This window comes from Pelodiscus sinensis, chromosome 3, assembly GCF_049634645.1.
Source record: "Pelodiscus sinensis isolate JC-2024 chromosome 3, ASM4963464v1, whole genome shotgun sequence".
NCBI lineage: Eukaryota > Metazoa > Chordata > Testudines > Trionychidae > Pelodiscus > Pelodiscus sinensis.
In genome coordinates, this window is record NC_134713.1 from 7,965,519 (window position 1) to 7,986,107 (window position 20,589).

At 47.2% G+C, this 20,589-nt stretch overlaps 1 long non-coding RNA gene across 2 annotated transcripts; it reads right to left on the bottom strand.

Moving 5' to 3' along the window:
- Positions 1–7,614: 7,614 nt before the first annotated feature.
- LOC102454860 (uncharacterized) lies at positions 7,615–15,167 on the bottom strand. Of its 2 annotated transcripts, none has more exons than XR_012902457.1 (4): positions 15,031–15,167; positions 12,961–13,048; positions 10,469–10,599; positions 7,615–7,787 (listed from the first exon to the last, which is right to left on the bottom strand). It is a non-coding gene; the product is annotated as an uncharacterized LOC102454860 (long non-coding RNA). The 2 variants fall into 2 exon arrangements; XR_012902456.1 differs by having other exon boundaries at positions 15,019–15,113.
- Between the last annotated feature and the right edge of the window lie 5,422 nt (positions 15,168–20,589).

A 20,589-nucleotide genomic window follows, 5' to 3' on the forward strand; every position in this document is an offset into this window, starting at 1 on the left:
CCTGGAGTAGGCCTGCCGCAGCTCTTTGATTTTGTAGCGGACCTGCACCTGGCTGCGCAGGTGGCCTCTGGTGACCAGGCTGGCAGCCATGCAGCTATAGACGGCTGCATTCCTTTGCCTACTGTGGAGCTCGTGGACATTGGAGGCGTTCTCCCAACCCTCAATGAGGTCCACGATCTCCGCACTAGACCAGGCAGGCTCCTGTCTTTTTCAGCCCCCGGCAGGCTCCTGAGAGCTACCAGCCTGGTCCTGGGAAGAGGTGGAGGGCTGGGTAGCAGCAGGTGGATGGCTCATGTCGTGCCAGGTGCAGGGTCTGCTGGCTGGGTGCTGGCAGACTGGCAACTGGCACAGTCTCTGTGGCCAGAATCTGCCCCTTTAATGGCTCCGGGGCTGGGAGGGTGTCAGCCGACAGTCAGGGCAGTGTGTGTGTGTTTGTGTGTGTGTGTGTTACCGAGAAAAGGTTTAACGTCCGTGTCTTTACTGCTAGGACCGGGGTCCCGTCGCAGAGGGTGGCCAGCTGGCCAACAGACGCCCCGTTATATAGGAAGAGCTTATTACACCTTAGATTTTAGCTGCTAGAACACAGGGGTTCCTTCGCAGTGGGCAGCCTAGAAAGGGCTGAAAAGGTGCCCCAACGGATCTTGTCACCTGGGAGTGACACAGATCCAAACGCCCAAGCTCTCCCTACGTCTGTCCCTTTATGACCGGCTGAAGTTCTTTTAAATTGTGCTTGGTTCTATTACGGCAACTGAAGGAGTCAAGTTAAAGCTTAAACCGTTACAGGTTTATTAAAGAAGCTTATAAATCATATGGTTACAATGGCTATTGCTCTATTTCGTAAATGCTAGCAAATATATATATATAGGTCTTAAAAATGATTACAGGAAAAAGGTAAAGATAGAAAATAGAAATAATGGTACCAAGTGACAGCTTAATCTTTAAAGAGCTCTAACACTATGTATATATATACTTAAGCAAAGGACCACATACAGGTACAATTTTTACCCCTTTCTGTGCCTTTCGACTCCAGCGTGTCAGGCCAGGGCCAGTCTCTCAATTCCTAGGAAAGACGAATACGAGGTGGTCGTCCCCTCTGGAACCTCGGGAGATCAAACACCTAACCCGACCAGCAGATAGATGGTAGATTGACACTCAGAGAAAATGTGCTGCTGGAACCATCTATATACCCCTGGGGGCCCGCATCAAGTTAATTTACACTTGCAAGAGAGAGATAACTAAATTGTGAGTACTAGACATTTTTTTACTGGGTGAGAGATTCCTCCCCCCGCGGATGGCTGTGTGTTCGTATCAATATGGGTTAAGTCAAGGACACTCCTTGGCAGCCTCTTGGTCAGCAATTGGCACATCTCTGTTTACAGCCATTCACGGTCACACAGCCTGGGCCTTCTGCTCTGTGTGCCCTGTATGCTCCAGGCAAGCAAAAATGGATGTTACAAGGGGGGTTCCTGTCTGGCTACAGAGGGAGGCAGAAGAGTTTCCCTGGTTTGGCCCAGAGTGGCCACCAGGGGAACTTGGGAAGGACTAGCCTCCAGCTAGTTCGAATTAAGAGACTACACAGCGCTTAATTCAAACTACTTATTTCGAATTTGGCATTACTTCTCGTAGAGTGAGGCTTACCAAGTTCAAATTAAGTGCTCCGCTATTTCAAATTAAATTCGAACTAGCGATTTGTATATATAGCTGCTATTAAAATTCATTCGAACTAACGGTATTTAGTTCGAATTAACTATGTAGTGTAGACATACCTTAACTGATTTGTTTGGGCATAAGACTTTGTGGGTCAAAGCCACTTTGTCAGATGCAGATTCAAGTGGTTTTGAGCCACGAAAGCTTATGCTCAGTCATCCAATATAAGCAAAACAAATCTGCTTTTAATGTGAGGCAGGACTCCTCATTGTTTCGACAGATACAGACTAACACAGTTGCCCTCTGAGAGACCTGTGTGTTTTTCATAGTTCACCTCGCTGCAACAAAGTAATTGGATTGACTTGATTCATTTGTTATTAATAACATTGGTAACTATTACATCAATTATTTCAGACCGAGGTGAAAAAGACCTTTGGATGTTGGAGGGTCTGGCCGATGGTGAAAATGGCTCATGAAGAGAGGTACCTTTACCTCTGAGGCAGTGGTAGGGACATTGCGAGCCTCAGAAACACACACCAACCTGCCAGGAAGTGCAGGTCCTGGGGACATAGCCCAAACTCCACCACGCAATATGATGAGACACTGTTCTACATGGTTCTGTACCAGCATTTGTGTAATCTCTATGTTTTCTTTGTGAGATAGTTGGGTTACATCATATGTTTAAAAATACTAATAATGGTTAATAATAACTATTAATAATTTTAAGCTGAATTGGGCCTTGTGCTGGTTTATGTCTTATGACACAATATCTGTGTTCACCTTTCTGATTTCCATTCGGAATGTCTACATAATTGCTAACATATGTGTAGAAGGCATTCATTTATGATAAAAAAGGCGATATTCTAAGCTGATATGTGGTGAAACAATTAAACAGTAAAAATCTATAAAGTGCATTGCATTAAAATATTATAAGGCCTATAGGAACATTGGGCATGATCCTCTGTTGGATTTATAGTTGCAAGGATACCTCATGACATATGTAGTCATCCTATCTATCAAATAAGGTGTAGAGATAGGGTTGCCAGGTGTCCAGGTTTGAACCGGACAGTCCAGTATTTGAGCTTTCCGTTCTGGAAACAAATTGAGAAAATATAAATGAGAAAATTTCAATGTCCGGTATTTCTAAATAAGATGTCATGGAGATTGTGATGTAATGTCAAGTGGGTCTAGTATTTTTGTTGAAACCATTTGGCAACCCTATTTAGAGAATATCCATATTTGGGCAGGTCAGGGAGTAGCCGAGTTAGTCTGTTACAGAAAAAAAAAAGCAAGCAAATGGTCTGGTAGCACTTTTAAGACTAACAAAACGTGTAGATGGTATCATGAGCTTTCGTGGGTACTAAACCTGAGTAGATAAAGATCAAAGTCAGTGGATGGGTAAGGCAGGAAGGATACCATTCAGAAAGTAGCGAGGAGTCCTGTGGCACCTTATAGACTAACTGAAGTGTAGGAGCATAAGCTTTTGTGGGCAAAGACCCACTTCGTCAGATGCATGTAGTGGAAATTTCCAGAGGCAGGTATAAATATGCAGGCCAGAATCAGGCTGGAGATGACGAGGTGGATCCAATCAAGGAGGATGAGGCCCACTTCTAGTAGTTGATCTGGAGGTGTGAATTCCAAGAGAGCAGAAGCTGCTTTTGTAGTTAGCTAGCCATTCACAGTCTTTGTTTAATCCAGAGTTGATTGTGTCAAACTTGAAGATAAACTGTAGCTCAGCAGTTTCTCTTTGAAGTCAGGCCCTGCAATTTTTTTGCTGCGGGATGGCTACTTTTAGATCTGCAATTGTGTGTCCAGGAAGATTGAAGTATTTCCCTACAGGTTTTTGTATGTTGTATGTTCTCTCACACACACCCCTACCTCTATGCATAAAGTATCAGGAGAAAGGGTGCTATACCTGAGTAGATAAATATCAAAGTCAGTGGATAGATAAGGCAGGAAGGATACTATTCAGAAAGTAGTTAGCACCTTCAGTGATAAAGGTTCCACCACCCCATATCTTGATTAAGTCCATAATTAATTGAATTGAATTTGCATATGTATTGTGATTCCAAGCTTTTCCTGTGGATTTGGCTTGAGCAACTGGCCTGTGACAAGAGCGCCACCTTCAGATCTGTGAGATTATGGTTTGGTAAACAGAAATGTTCTGCCACTGGCTTCTAAGTATTTTGAACTGTTAATTCAAACTAAGGGGTTTCTCTCGGAATCGTGCTTCTCTGCCGCGTGGAGACGTGGGTAGGTATTCTGGGCAAGTCATTTTCCAAAATGGCGAACGACCAGGAACATGCTAATGAAGCACGGGATATTTAAATCCCGCGCTTCATTTGCAATCTCGGTCGCCCTCATTAGCCTCCCTAGTTCGAACTTGGTCGCTAGTGTAGATGTACCCTTTGAGATCTGGGTGACGGCCTATCCCACAGTGAAGCTACCAAAATCTTCTAAAGAACTGGCAGTGTCTTCTTTAGTAGGAAGTTCCTTCAGTCCTTGGCAAAATCATAGAAGGAATCTTCAAGAAATCCATTTTGAAGCTCTTGGAAAAGAGGGAAATGGTCAGGAATTGTCAAAATGGATTCCTCAAGAGAAAGTCAAGCCTTGCCATCCTGATTGCCTTCCATGATGAGGTAACTGGTTCTCTGGATATGGAGAAGGCAATGAACGTGATATAGCAATTTTGAAGTTAGCAAAATTTTAATATTTCCCCCCGGGTAGACAGAAAGCTGGATAGATCATATTTCTCAACAAAGTTGGTTATCGGCTCGCTGTCTAGTTGGTGGTCGCTATCGAGGAGAGTGCCCCAAAGATCAGTTCTAGGACCATTTTTGTTCAACATTTTATTAATGACCTGCATGAGGGGATGGATTGCAACCTCAGCAAGTTTCAAGCTATGGCTCCTGGTTGTTGTGAGGAAGGAATTCTATCCTCCCTTAGACCAGTCCCTTACTCCCCCTCTGCAAGTGCATAAAAGGCAATTAGCCAGGACAAAGAATTGGTGTCCCTGGCCTCTGTTTGTCAGAGGCTGGAGAAGGATGGCAGGAGACAAATCGCCTGATCATTGTCTTCGGTCCACCCCCTCTGGGGCACCTGGTTCTGGCCACTGTTGGCAGACAGGCTACTGGGCTAGATGGACCTTTGGTCAGACCCAGTACGGCCATTCTTATGTTATTATACTCTTATGTACTCACCCCTAAATCCCCTTCCCAGTTTTAGCCTATAGGGCTAACCCACTTGCTTCCCTATACTCTATTGTATAGATTTCTTATTTCCTTAGGGTTTAAATATTTGGTGATTATAACAGGTTTATGCTGAAGTAGTTTGGCTGTAACACAAGAGGCCTACGGGCTACATCCTGTATGTTGAGTTAAAGCAAATTTAGATTATAGTTGGGACCTCCTACCTAGATAAAGAGTGGTAAGATGAAGCAACTTTTCATGGCATTACGGGCTTCCAAGTATACCCCCAAACTTAACAGAGTCCCATTCTGACTTGCAAAAACCCTGAAATACCCAGTTAAGACCAGACCGAGTAACTGGAGTAAGATAAAAATAACAAATGTGATCTGTAAACCACAAAAGGGACCATGGTAGGAAAGTGATGTATATGAAAAAAAGAAAAACAAAAAACATGTCACCATTAGAGGGGGAGGAAATACAAATAAGGCAATAGGAAAAGGTCCCCTACTGAATATGTATCAAACATGAAATAGTCAGCATAATATATAAAAATGCCATCCCAACCAATGTGCAGGAGGACTCAGAGATGTATTCCTTGGGAGGTTCAAGAATGATGGCCCTTGGTGACCATAGGGAAGGTAATGGTGATGAGGAAGATGATGGACGTTCTAGAAGGATATTTCGGATGTTTAGGATGTTCTAGAAGGAGCAGTGAATGTGGAAATATAGAACTACATTCCCAGTCTATCTGTCTAAGTTAGGGTGTTTGCGACTTTTCTAAGTATATTAATAAAATATATTTGTAAGCACAAGACAGTTCTTGTAGTGTGAGTGTTGCAACTGTGCACATCAGATTCCCAACCAAACTATAATTTAAATACTGCACGTGATCCGGTGTCAAGATCCTGTCAACCCTCAAGGTAACTGGAACTCTGAGTCACGACTCAACTACTGTATCAGAGGTAGCCAGGGGAGAGGGTAGCAGGAGTCACTGCTGGGAAGAGTTGACATAAAAGAAGGCATTGTTGGCAATCAGGTTGCTGAGGCGTGATTTGCCCTTGGTGAATCCATGTTGAGAGTTCCTTATTATTTTTCTCTCTTCCAACTGCTTCAAAATGGATTCCTTGGGAATCCCTTTTTTTATTTTCCCCAGAACTGAGGGGACTTTCTACTAAATAAGATGGTGCCAGTTCTTCAGAAGATTTTGGTGGCTTCACTCCATGAGAAGTGTCACCCAGACATGTGAGATAATAAGAATAAGGGTTGGTACAGCAACCATCTTTGGAAAGTCAAATGTGCATTGGGTTATCTCCTCATAATTCTGGTGAGGAAGGATATAAAGCAAATGGGCCACCCCGAAGAACAGAGCACAAAGAATGAAGGAAACAGGGCAGTTGAATGGGTAACATTATTCAGGAGTAATAAAATATGATATTTGATATTTGAAAGCTGTTTTGGGGGGAGAAATTTGTGAATTAACTTGCCTCTCCCCATTTATTTCTGATTATCATTATAGAGAAAAGGGATCTGAGCTCAGCTGACTATATATAATGCACTGCCACTGTTTTTTAAAAGAAAATAAATTCCCCTTGAGAATGCTTGCAGGGTGAAAGACTGAGGGTATGTCTACACTACTCCCCAGTTCGAACTACCCCCCTATTTCATGAGGCGTACAGATAGTTCGGACTAGAAGCCTAATCCGAACTATCTAGTCTGTGCCGCGTGTAGGTGCGCGGCACGGGGTTCGCACTAGCCGGCTTTTAAAAATGGCGGCGCCGGCTTTATGCTAATGAAGCCCGGGAAATTCAAATCCCGGGCTTCATTAGCAAGTTCGGTATGCATACATTACCCCCCTAGTTCAAACTAGAGGGGTAGTGTAGACATACCCTGAGGGAACAAGGATGTGGACCTGCACAAAAGGATGGAGCTATGAGGAGGAGATGGAAAATGGGTAGAGGAAGAAGTCTGTGTCTGTGTTTGTGTGTGGGGGGGGGGGGGCGGAGTGGTTCATAGCTACAGGGGATAGAAGAGGGCAGGATGGGTAGAGGGGTAGCAGAGGAAGTTGAGGATTTAGGGTCAATGGAGGGATGTCAGTGTTCAATTCTCTCCTCCTGTGGGCATGCTGAGATCAAGAGAAGCTCAGACGCTCTGCTGGACTCCAAGCCCTTCTCCCTCCTTGCTGTGTCCTTACATCTGCAGAGCCCTTTCTATGTGACCAGAGATAAAGAGGGGGGTGGGAGAGAAGAAGGAGGATTGGAGGGCATTTGAAGTTTGATCACATGACACCCTAAAGCACACAGTTAAGGTAACTATCACCCCATGGACTGGGCTGTGTGTGGGGCAGGGCTCTGCTTTGGAGCAGGGTAGCACTAGGTTAACATGGCTGGGGAAGCCTGGCTGAAGCAGATGCAGGTGTCCCAGGTGGAGATGGGTTGTGGGAATGAGGGGCTTAGCTCAGTGTGAAGCTTGGGCTGATGTCTTGTGCTTGAGGTTCTGCCTATGATATGTGAGCCCAGCAGGACAGGACAGGAGACCAACTACGGGCTTAATGGGATGGGAGGGAAGGATACATTGGAAGGCAGGGTGGCTACCTGTCGTGGGGAATGTCGTGGGGAATTATGAGGCAGTTGGTACAGAAGAGGAGAGATGCATGGCCCGTCTTCTCTCACTCACTTACAATTGCTGTGACAGCCATGTAATAACCACGTCAAAGTCTAGGGTCTTAGAACACGGAGGAGATTTCTGTCACTCAGTGTGCTCATGAAAACACTCACACAACTTTGCAATACACCACCACAACCAGCTGCTTTTATTTCAGTCAGACTGAAGTCATACTGCAGAATAGAGCGCCTCTTTCTGGATTTTCTTCAAGATTTTCATTGCAAGGCATTTTCTTCCAGCTTCCCAGAAATGATGCCTTGAGAAACTTTGTTGTCATCACTCCTGTGGACCCTGAATAATAAGACATTACATTAGAAAACTACAGTTTTCATACAAATGGCCGAATATATGTGAGATCTCGTGGTGAACAAGTGATTTCACAGAGAACTGGGCAAGGCCAAAAGATTGTATCTATCTTTAAAAAGGGACCAAACAGGAATGGGAAAATTATACATCCATCAGCCACTCTTCATTTTTTGGAAAGACACTGAAACTAATTCTGAAATCATTAACTTGTAAACACCTGGAGGCTAACAGTCAACATGTCTTTGTCTAGACTAAATCCTGCCAATACAATCCATTTTCATTCTTTGACGGGATTACTGTCTAGTGGGCTGGGAGATGCCATAGACATGATATAGCTCAGTAAGAGTTTTAGTAAGAGTTTGCCACAGTTGCACATGACTTTCTCATGTGCAAACTAGGAAAATGTAGTCTAGGTGCTATTACTATTAAGTGGAGGCGAAGTGGTTGAAAGAACACAATCAAACAGCAATTGTCAATGGTTCACTTTCAAACTGGTAGGGTGTGCACATTGGGGCCCCACAGTGGTCAGTCCAGGGTCCAGTTTGATTTCCTGTGTTCCTTTGTCTAAGGCTATGTCTAGCCTATGCGGAAGATTCGAAAGAGGATATGCAAATTCTGCAGGAATTTCCATATCTTCTTCTGATCTCATTTTCGAAAGCGGAGCTCTCCGCGTAATTTGCATATCCTCGTTCGAATCTTCCGCATAGAGTAGCCCAGCCCATTGCTTTCCAGGACACAGTTCCCCACTTTTTTTGTTCTTAGGTGAATACTCTTATTTGTAACTGCATTAAGCTATTTTTCTTTTTGCTTGGGTCCACTTCAGCAAGTGACTGAGATTCTTCGGTTACCTGCCTTCCCTTCTTCATTATTTCCTACTGCTGCTTTTTTAAAGTTCTTTGCTATCTTTGTCAGTGATGATTTTAAGGTTTCTTCCTGGTCATTAAACATACATGTTAAATGGTGCATGGTCAAGAACTAATCACTACAGACCTACAAGAAATGTTCTGCTATGAGTCAGGGTGTGTCTACACTCTACTGTTATTAACAACTAGCCAATGAGCCCGCCATAAGATGGGATTTTCAGGTCTTCTTTCCTAACCTCTCTCGCTCTGTCTCTCTCTCTCTTTTTCCTCCTACTGCCTCCCCCCCCCGTCTCTCTTAGCTCTCCTCCGCCTCCTGCCTCTCTATCCGTCTCTTTCTTTCTCTTCTTCCCCTCCTGCCTCTCACTCTCCCTTTCTCTTCTCCTCCTCCTCCTGCCTCTCTCTCTCCTCTCTCTCTCCCCTCCCCACTTCCCCTTCCCCGTTCCTCCTGCCGTCGCGCTTGGCTGATTGCTGCCTGCTCAGCCTGGCTGCCGCGAGGGAGTGGGGGCGAGGTGGTGATGTACATGGCCAGGGGGCGGAGCCATGTACATCACCGCCCTCCCTCCCACTCTCACCCCGGGGGAGCCCAAACAGCCCCTTGCACTGCTGGCTCCCCGGGGCTTCCCACCCCCCTCCTCCCGTCCAGCCCCACGGCCCCCGACCCCCCTCCCCAGGTCTGCTTCCCATCCCCTCTTCCTACCAGCAGCCCTACGGCCCCCCGGACATTCCCCACTTCCCTCCGCCAGTGCTGCTTCCCTCCCCCCTTCCTCCGGTCCCCCCCATCCTCCCCTCCAGCCCCTCAGCTCCTCCCACTGCTGCTTCCCACCCCCCTTCCAGCCAGTTGCGCCCCCTTCCCCTCCCTCAGTGGCGCACCGCACCGCTCAGCTGAGCAGCACTTCTGCTGTGCTCCAGCGGGGGAGCAAACACCGGCAAGTGGCCCTTTGGGATCCGCGCTCCCCAGACCCCAAAGAGCCACTTGCCGCTGCTTGCTCCTCCACCGGGAGTGTCTGGAGGGCCATGGGGCTGGCTGAACATCCACGCAGGGAGGGGAAGGGGGACGGGGCGCTGACATACACGGCCGGAAGGCGTGGCCATGTACGTCAGTGTTACAGACGCACAGAAAATGGGCTACTATATATATGATGCGAGCTTCTACACAGCAATTCATTGTTTTGAAATAATATCAAAATAACTGTCAGCTTATTCAGACTTTTTTAAACCTCATTCCATGAGGACGAACTCCTCTTCCAAAATAGCTATTTCGAAATAGCTGCAGTGCGGACGCTTCACTGTTACTATTACGAAATAGCTCCTCACTGGGGCCATCCTAAGTAACATCTCCCCCATGCTTCTTGAGGCTCTAAATCTATATTGTGCATCCACATAACAAGAGCCTGCCCCTGACTAATTTTGAAGCTCCCCTTTAGTGTGGACACTCTATTTTGAAATAAGCTATCTTCGGAGTAGTTTATGCCCATAATATGATGGTCTGGCACTTATAGGTGCTTTGACAAAATTGACCCATGGACAAACTAATGCTGATGTAATTGGCTCTGTGCTGTCCTCTTTCAACCACGGTCCTATGGATTGTGCTGGAGCTCATACTGGTGTAGCCAGGTCTCAGAGGAGTTGCTCTAACTAAAAGATGTCAGTAAGTGAGCTCCCAGGCGGGCCGGATCCAGGAAAACAGAGAACCCTGGACAGTGCTTTGTCACATGGCTCCACCAAGATTAAACAATATAGAAAGTGATGGAAAAATATCTCTGTTCACATAGTCATGTCTTCCTTGTGGAATCCTGAACTTACCCAGCCTCGACGACAGCATACGAACCGGCCGCAGGAAAACAGGATCTTATTGCTTGGACAAACACGAAGGCACCCGCCTCCCATCATATTACATCGTCTTCTACAACCAGGAGGACACTCAAATCCTGCACCTAAAACCAAAAAAAGTCTTGACTTTCATAAACACACACGAGGGAAAATGAGCGTAGTGTTTTCAGTTTTACAAGTGTTTCCCACTCACTAAGACACTGTCTAGTCACTCCACTAATCTTTCTGTGCACCATTTTGCTTGATATTTAATAATTCTTACATGGCTGCAATTTTGTGCACATTCAATAGCAACTTTTATCAGTGATGATTTTATGTTCTCTGCCAGGTCATTCATAAAAATGTTGAATAGGATTGGTCCAATAGTGGAGATATTTTCACAGAGAACAATTCAACCAACTCTGAATAGATTTTCACATGCACATCTCAGGCACCTTCCTGATCCTAGGACTATTTCACAGCTAAATTTTGAGCATCATCTGCGAAGCATGTAAACCACCTCTTCACCTTCCTTTTAGTAGCTCCAGCTGTAAATTTGGTTACCTCTGGCTGCTACAGTGATGTGCCAGGAAGTGTCACCAATGAAATTTAGCCAGCCAGGATTCTGTGCTGCGTCAGGATGACTATCATTTTTCTAAGAGAAGGAATGCCTGCTTCTCTGTGTGACTCTGAACTGATTTTTTTTTCTGAAGACTCATTCACAAATACTTTCTTGCTGAGCAGTGGCCACTCTGAAGAACCTGCAGCTTTGAAAATGCTGCCCCAGCACACAACCAAAACTTGTAGAACACTCAGGTTGGAGCATTTTTAACAAGAGTTTGTTGGGCAACTGAAACAGAGATGTGCCAGGGTGGCAAATACTGCCCCAAACAGATGAGATCATTCCAAGGAAGGAAGCCAAACACATACCTGTGGTAGGTTCTCAAAGAGGTGAGAGTGGGGGCCAAAACACTGGGACTATCATTTTATAGACCTGGGCTCTATTCCCAGCCACGTAACTTCTCAGTGGCAAATGAGCCCTGACATTATAACAGAGGCTATGAAAGCACCAAATTATTAACACTAGCCAGCAGCAGAAGCAGCATTGTAAATTACAGTCTTCCAGCTGCCGGCTCTGTGCCTGTTCCTGGACCAAAGATATATTGGACGGGGTTGGCATGAATTCATTTGGTCTGTATCCAACCTAGTTGTCCAATTCTCTGATTGCCTGCTTCAGGAATACTCTACATGCCGTGCTGATAGATTCTGTGGTGACGTAAGCCACACACCTCAGAAAGAGCTGAGGAAAATACTATGGAATATTTTTTCCAACTGGTTATAACTCAATCAAATCTCAATCATTTTTACTGGGGGCAGCAAAACACATCCCTGGAATCAGGGCAATTCCTCTCAGATTTCATGTATTGTCTTCAGACTGAGTCCACACTACGATATTAGGTTGATTTAATTTGCCTCGGAGCATCTGATTTAACAACTCCAATTTTGCCTGTCCCCACTAAGGGGCTGCCTTCAATAGTGCACATCCTGATCTCTGCCAGGGATTGCATCCAGTCAAGGAGTGATGCATTGTGGGTAGCTATCTCACAGTCCTAGCAGCAAATTGAAATTTTGGGCTAGGATCCTACTGCCTTGTGGATGAAAACAGAGTTGGTGGTGCTAGTGGGTGCCTGTGGTCACCCTCCCAAATGTGTGTCTGAGAACCAGAGCAGCTGTTCACTAGCCTTGTCCTGTGATACACTTGTCTAAGCTCCTTTATCTTCACGTGGCATAGCCCTGTGCAATTTGGACATAGATATCAGCATTCGTTTTGCTGGTTCGGAGCTCTGCCTGAAGGGATTCTCTTCCACCTCCCACCCAGCAATCAGATACTCTGGAATGATCCCTGCTGAAATGCATTCGTGCCTCTGAGCAAACATGCTCAGCTCTCCACAGCTGCTCCAACAGGGAACAAGCATTCCAAAATTCCTCAAGGGCTTTTCCAACTTGCCTGGCTCAACAGCATTGCAGATCACATGGGGAGTGTCTACACTGCACTGTAACTCGAAATAAGACACACTTGTCTAAGCTGCTTTATGTTCACATGGCATTGCCCTGTGTGACTTGGGCCAAGCAAATTGCATATCTTATTTCGATGCTATTTCAAAATTGCTTATTTTGTCATTTGGCACTGTCTACAGCGCCAAATTTTGAAATAAAGTGCTACTCCAACACTTCCCTTGCTCCTCGTAAAATGAGGAGGTTTACAAAGATGTCAGAATAGCAAACCTGAAATAACGGGCTTGCTGTGAAGATGTAGATTAGCTATTTCAGGATCGACCTAAGCTTGCAGTGTAAACCGGCCCTGAAAAGGCACTAGTGTTCATTGTAAAAAGAATCCGATGTTTATCTAAAAGAAAGGGTTAGACAATGTAAGTGCAGGCTAGAGATCCCTCTGCATCATCCCCCCCTTTTCATCAACATCTTACCTGGTGCAACCTGGAGCACCAGAAAGAAAAGAGCGAAGAGCAGATAAAGGATCTTCATGGCTGGAGATGAGCAGGGATCTCAGCGTAGCTGCAGAGAAAATACAAAAAGACAGAGAGGAGACATTTATAGGTTGTCACTGAAGAGCGGGGAGTCTCTGGCCCCACACTCCCATCCGCAGCCAAATGTGACTCTCCGCCAGCAAGTCGAACAGAAGATGTATTCGTTCACAAGGGTGCAGCTTAGCACAGACTGGTTAGTTCAGGAACCAGGAGCAGCCAGTACAATCCATCTTCGGGAGTGTGGGGCCGAAAGGCAGAGCCCTGGGCTACCTCCCTGCATCCTAAGACCGCAAAGACTCACACTCACACTCAGCACCTGTCTACCCTATAATGAGCCCTGCCTTCTCCTTTGTTCAGCTTCTTGAGCAAGAGGCGTTATCTGGTTGCAACAAACGCGCGCGCACACACACATACACCACCTAGCCTCAGGTTACATGAGAGCCTGAGCCATTGGTGTGTAATTGCTCAGCTGGGGCAGCCTCAGGCAGACTCCCCCAGAGTGAGAGTCACATCCAAAACTCCCATCCCGCGCCGGGCTTCCGTGCAGTGCCCACGGAAACTGGGGCACCCACACACAGAGACTGCGTCTACACTGTAGCCTTCTTCTGAAAAAGCTAATGCAAATGAAGCGCATCACGGAATATCGCCATGCTTCATTTGAATAATTAATTAGCAGCCGGTTTTGCACAAGAGGCTTTTGTGCAAAAAGGAGTCGTGTACACAGCTCATTTTTGTTCAAAAGCCTCTTGTACAAAAATGGCTGCTCATTTCTTATGCAAATGAATCGCAGTGAGTTTCCACTCCATGTTTCATTTGCATATGCTTTTCCGCAAGAAGGCTACAGTTATAGCCTGAGCTACCCCTATTTTAGACAACACACTTCTATTACAGCACACACCCATTTATCTGACAGGCATGGGAGACAGCCAAAACTTGGGATAACCAGGCATTTGAGGAGACAAATAGGCAAGAGAATTTGAAGTTAGAATCCAAAGGGAACTCGGAAGAGGAAGGGGTCGTTCTGAGCTGTGCTTCACCCCTACATGCTGCAGTGAGGGGAGTTCCCATGGTGCTGTATGGGCAGAGCCCAAAGGGAGACAGAGAGAAGGCAGAAGGAGAGAAAAGGAGAAGGAAGGGTAATGAAGCAAAGGGAGACAGGAGACTGTTTGGTGCTGCTTTAGCACTGACAGCTCCAGAGAAGAGAGCTGGCCCTACCCCTCACTATTTATACAGGGGCTTATAGAACCCAGAGTTGTCCATGTCAGGATTCCCTCAGGAAGCAACAAGGAGTTTGTCTGCTTCTGTGGCTATTCCTTTGCTCTTCTTTTCCTTCCCTTTCTCTCTCCTCCACCCTCCTCTGCATTTCTTCATTCCCTATCCCTTCGGCCCTGTTGTCTTTCCCTAACTCCTGCCCTGTATCTCCCTTTGTCCTTTCTCTCCTTGAAGGCTTTTCCTTTCTGTCTTTGCTGTAACCCCTTCCTCTGTCTCTCTTCCCTGTTTGCTTTTTCTCTCCCTCCTCACTTATTCTTCCCCCATCTTACCCCTACTTCTTCTTCCCTTTTCCCCTGTCCTCATTGCTAATAATGGAAATCCTCCCAAATCACAGCTCCCACCACGCTAAAGGTAGCTCAGCAGTAGCTGATTCACACAGTGCATTTGGGTAAATGGGATTCCTTGTATAAAGGAAAGTCAGATAACTGGAATTATCCTGCCCGTGCTTTTAACTCAGGTACTTTAAAATAGCCATGCTTGTATTTGCATAAATGAAATGCACGGAATTTTCCTACTTATCCATGAAAGCTGAATGAAGGCCTGTTCTCCAGTACTGCATCACAGTGGCTCCAAGTGGTTTCTCCAGACAGCTAGAGATTTCTTTCAAGTAGTTCAGACACAGAAACAGTTATGACACCAATAGTCTTCTCTTTCTGCATCTCCCAACCATTTCCCGAGACAGGCCTGTACAGGAAGAGATAGTAGAGGGATCATAAGGGAAACAACCTTAATAGTTACCAGCTTGGGGATGCTCTCAATCGACAGGTGATGACAGTCCCAGTTACTGTCTCTCATGAAGATCTATAAGCTTTAGGGAGTGGGTTTTGATGATACAAACTCTCAATTTTATACCGTCTCTGAAAGTTTGGTTTCTTCTTGGCCAACCTGCTTTGAGCCAATCAGAAAGCACCCTGCTTGTGGGGAAATTTGCAAGAAATGGATGATGGAATTCTTGCAACTCTGTCTCTCTAGAATATTTAGGGTCGTTGTTGAAAGCATCTTGCGCCATCCCAGATTGTGTAAACCATGTTAGGCTACAGCGGTTTGGGTAAAATATCTTGGCACATATAATGGACATCTGCTTATTTGTCTCTGATCAACAACTTACTTCAACAGGGGTCATGGAGGAGTGGCAGCAGCACCCGGATGCCAGTGTGCCCCGCCATATCTGGTGTCTGGACACCAGCAGCGACTGGTGGGACCGCATCGTCCGGGAGCGCTGGGGAGACCAACAGCGGACCCAGAACTTCAGGATGAAGAAGGACACCTTCCTGGAGTTCTGCGAGTGGCTCGTCCCTGCTCCGCAGCAAAGGGACACTCGCATGAGGCCCGCCATTCCCCTCCACAAGCGGGTGGCCATCGCCCTGTGGAAGCTTTCCACGCCGGACAGCTACCGATCCGTCGGGAACCAGTTCGGCGTGGGGAAATCCACCGCTGGAGCAGTGCTCCTGCAGGTACGGCACTCACCCGCCACTGGCCCAGAGGGAGAGGGACTGCAAGAAGGGGATGGTCTTCCCCACGGAAAACGGGGGGAGGAAGCGAAAGTTCTTTGAACGGGAGGGTTTGGTCTGTAGCAGCTGTACTACAAACTGCCCACGGTGGCCAAAATTGTATCAGGGGTTGCCTCTAGGATTGGGGCATAGGGCAGTGACAGGGAACAAACACTCCCATCCACCCGGGCACCTCAGTGATTCTCGGTTTTCTGTGTCTCTCTGCAGGTGCTCAAGGCCATCAACCGGTTGCTGCTCTGCAGGGTCGTCCACCTCACCGAGCTGGACGCGGTCATTCAGGGTTTCGGCGCCCTGGGCTTCCCCAACTGCTCAAGGGCGATGGACGGAACTCACATCCCTATCCATGCCCTGGAACTCCAGGCCTCCCTGTATATCAACATGAAGAGCTACTTCTCAGTGGTCCTGCAGGCCGTATCTGACCACCGGGGCCAGTACACGGACATTAATGTGGGCTGGTCCAGCAAGGTATACGACGCACGGGTGCCAGAGTCTGCACACCAGGAATTTCTTCCCCAATCGCTACATCAGGTTCGGGGACGTGGACATGCCCGTCTGCCTGGTGGGGGATGCCGCCTACCCCCTACAGCCCTGGCTGATGAAGCCGTACACGGGGCACCTCAACCCCTCCCGCCAGGACTTCAATGCCAGGCTCACCAGGGCCCGCATTGTGGTGGAGGGGTCCTTCAGACTCCTGAAAGCCCAATTCAGATGCCTCCTCACCCGCCTCGACCTCACCAAGAACAATATGCCTCCCGTGGTGGCAGCATGTTGTGTGCTGAACAATTTATGCGAGAGAAAGGGGAAGGCTTTCCTGCCAGCCTGGATGGCTGAGGTGGAACACTTGGCTGGCAAGTATGTGCAGCCCTGCACCGATGCCATCCAGGAAGCCCTCCGGGAGAGCTTCCAGGTGGAGAAGGACTGAACTCTCCCTGAAATGCCCCACTGGGGCCTTCTTCCACCATCACCTTCTTCCTCTTTCCCCTCACTAAGCACCCTTCCTAATGTAAAATAAAAACACCTGTTTTGCCAACAAAAATCTCTTTTATTTCATAGAACTGAGGTGGGGGGAGGGAGGAATGAGGGTGGGAGATGAAAGGGGGAAACCTGTGAGGAGGGAGCTGGAAGGGGAAGGCAAGGAGAGGAAGGGAAGGGAAAGCTCAGGGTTTGGGGTCTTGCTGGCTCTCCCATCTCGCAGCACTGTGGGTGTGGAGGTGTCGGGAGGAAGTGGGTGTGGAAGGTGGGGCAGGAGGGACGGGGGGGTGGAAGAAGTGGGAGGGGGATCAGAGGTGGGAGGAGAAGAGAGAGCAGGGGTGGCCGCTGGGGTTGAAGCAGAAGGAGGCAGGAACCTGTCCACCAGGGTCTGGAGGTGACCTCTGAGGGCACGGCCCTGCTCCTCCAGCACCTGCAAGCTCTGCTTCCACAGCCACAGGTCCTCACGGACTCAGTGCTCCTGGTTGCGGAGATGCTGCCCCAGTAACCACAGGTGCTGCCGCTGCTACTCCTCCTGGTCACAGGTGCGCCTGCTGGCCCGGGTGCGGGTGGTTGTTCCAGGCGGGGGGTTGTGCCCTGCACTAGCAGGTGCTGCGGCTGTGGTGAAACAAGAGCAGTGGTCAGTTCTCCCTGGGGACACGGTGGGTGAAACCCAGCCCCCCTCTGCAAGGTGAGGTCGGCGTGTGGGGGACGGGCCAGGACTCCTTCATGACACCCATCTGCTGCTCCATGGTGGGCAAGGCCCAGGCGCACGGTCCCTGGACTCCCTCTCTCCCTCCCCCACATAAGGGGATGTAGAAGCTGTAGAAACCATTTTTATGTTTAGCTAGAAGCCATCTTGTATAACAGAAACCATTTCAGCTATTTGCCTTTGCACGTAGATCAGAGTGAACTTTCTATCACCCCATGTGCCAGGCCAAGACAGATGTGCTATGGGAATGTTTAATTGGACTGGTTTAGACAGGAGAGGTACTCCCTCGTACCTGTCCACCATATTGTTGATAAGGCTTTATTTTACTAGCATAATTGATGATTTCCTAGCTTAATTGGATGCCCTGGCATCAGGCTGTTTGGTCAAGGGTATAAAGATACTAGGATCGATTGTATTAAGCAGCCTTACTGGACCCGACTTTGCTGGGACCACGTTTTGCTCACTTTCCTTTACTGATCAATAAAGCTATCAGTTGTTGGCCGCCTAAACAGAGCTCCTGCGGCTCCTAGCTGTCATCCTCCTCGTCTTCCTCCTCTTCCCCTGTTTCGGGGCGGAGCCCTCTGCCCCGGAGTCGATCACCACCCGACGTCAGGGATTGCGTGAGCCCCCAGGATGTGGACCAGGGCCTTGTAATGAGGGCAGGTGTCTGGGTCAGCCCCTGGTTGGGAGGCCCTGGAGTAGGCCTGCCGCAGGTCTTTGATTTTGTAGTGGACCTGCACCTGGCTGCCCAAGTGGCCCGGTGACCAGGCTGGCAGCCATGCGGCTGTAGATGGCTGCATTCCTTTGCCTACTGCGGAGATCATGGACGTTGGAGGCTTCCTCCCAAACCTCAAGGAGGTACACGATCTCCACACTAGACCAGGTGGGCACCCATCTTTTTCGGCCCCTGGCAGGCTCCTGAGAGCTGCCAGCATGTTCCTGGGAAGAGGCAGAGAGCTGTGTGGCAGTGGATGGCTGGCTCATGGTGTACCAGGTGCAGGGTTGCTGGCAGACTGGCAACTGGCACAGGCACTGTGGCCAGAATCTGCCCCTTGAAGGGCTCCGGGGCTGGGAGGGGGGCAGAAGAGTTTCCCTGGTTTGGCGCAGAGTGGCACAGCGCTTAATTCAAACTACTTACTTCGAATTTGGCATTACTCCTCATAGAATGAGGCTTACCAAGTTCTAATTAAGCGCTCCGCTAGTTCGAATTAAATTCTAACTAGCATCTTTTATGTAGAGCCGCTATTAAAGTTAGTTCAAATTAATGGCTGTTAGTGGAAATTAACTTTGTAGTGTAGACATACCCTAACTGATTTATAATGCAGGACAATGTAGCACTTTAAAGACTAACAAGATGGTTTATTAGATGATGAGCTTTCGTGGGCCAGACCCACTTCCTCAGATCAAATAGTGGAAGAAAATAGTCACAACCATATATACCAAAGGATGAAATTAAAAAAAATGAATGAAATTTTTTTTTTTATTGTATCCTTTGGTATATATGGTTGTGACTATTTTCTTCCACTATTTGATCTGAGGAAGTGGGTCTGGCCCACGAAAGCTCATCACCTAATAAACCATCTTGTTAGTCTTTAAAGTGCTACATTGTCCTGCATTTTGCTTCAGCTACCCCAGACTAACACGGCTACATTTCTATCACTATCCTAACTGATTTGTTTGGGTATAAGACTTTGTGGGTCAAAGCCATTTTGTCAGATGCAGATGCAAGTGGTTGTGACCCACGAAATTCTGAAAAGGTGAAAAGGGTTCCTCAGCCAAATAAAATTGGGAAACACTGTTATAGACTAACAAAACATGCAGATGGTATCATGAGCTTTCATAGGCACCGCCCACTTCTTCAGATGACCGGAGTTATGCTTAGAGGATAAGGAAACTTGAAATAAATAGGAGAAGGGAAAGGGGGAGAAGGGGAGAGGAAGAAAGATGTTCTGTCGCCCACCCCCCTACTTCTATGCATAAAGTATCAGGAGAAAGGGTGCTAAACCTGAGTAGATAAATATCAAAGTCAGTGGATGGATAAGGCAGGAAGGATACCATTCAGAAAGTAGTTGGCACCTTCAGTGATAAAGGTTCCACCACCCCATATCTCAATTAAAAGTCCATAATTAATTGAATTGAATTTGCATATGTATTGTGATTCCAAGCTTTTCCTGTGGATTTGGCTTGAGCAACTAGCCTGTGACAAGACCGCCACCTTCAGATCTGTGAGATTATGGTCTGATAAACAGAAATGTTCTGCCACTGGCTTCTGAGCATTTTGAACTGTTAATTCAAACAAAGGGGTTTATCTCGGAATCGCGCTTCTCTGCCGCATGAAGACGCGGGTAGTTATTCTGGAATAGTCAGTTTCCAAAATGGCGAACGGACATGAACATGCTAATGAAGCACGGAATATTTAAATCCCACGCTTCATTTGCAATTTCGGTCACCCTGATTTGCCTCCCTAGTTCGAATTAGGGGGTTAGTGTAGATGTACCCTTTGAGATCTGGGTGACCCCCATCCCACAGTGAAGCTACCAAAATCTTCTAAAGAACTGGCAGTGTCTTCTTTAGTCCTTGGCAAAATCATAGAAGGAATCTTCAAGAAATCCATTTTGAAGCTCTTGGAAAAGAGGGAAATGGTCAGGAATTGTCAAAATGGATTCACCAAGAGAAAATCATGCCTTGCCATCCTGATTGCCTTCCATGATGAGGTAACTGGCTCTCTGGATATGGAGAAGGCAATGAACGTGATATAGCATATTTGAATTTAGCAAAATTTTAATATTTTCCCCCTGGTACTCTGGCCAGCAAGTTAAAATATGGATTGGACAAAGGACTGTAACATAGACAAAAAGCTAGATAGATCATCTATCTTAACAGATAGTGGTCAATGGCTCGCTGTCTGGTTGGCGGTCGCTGTCAAGGAGAGTGCCCCAAGGATCAGTTCTAGGGCCATTTTTGTTCAACATCTTTATTAATGACCTGCACGAAGGGATGGCTTGCACCCTCAGCAAGTTTCAAGCTATGGCTTCTGGTTGTTGTGAGGAAGGAATTCCACCCTTCCCAAGACCAGTCCCTTCCTCCCCCTCTGCCCTACCACCT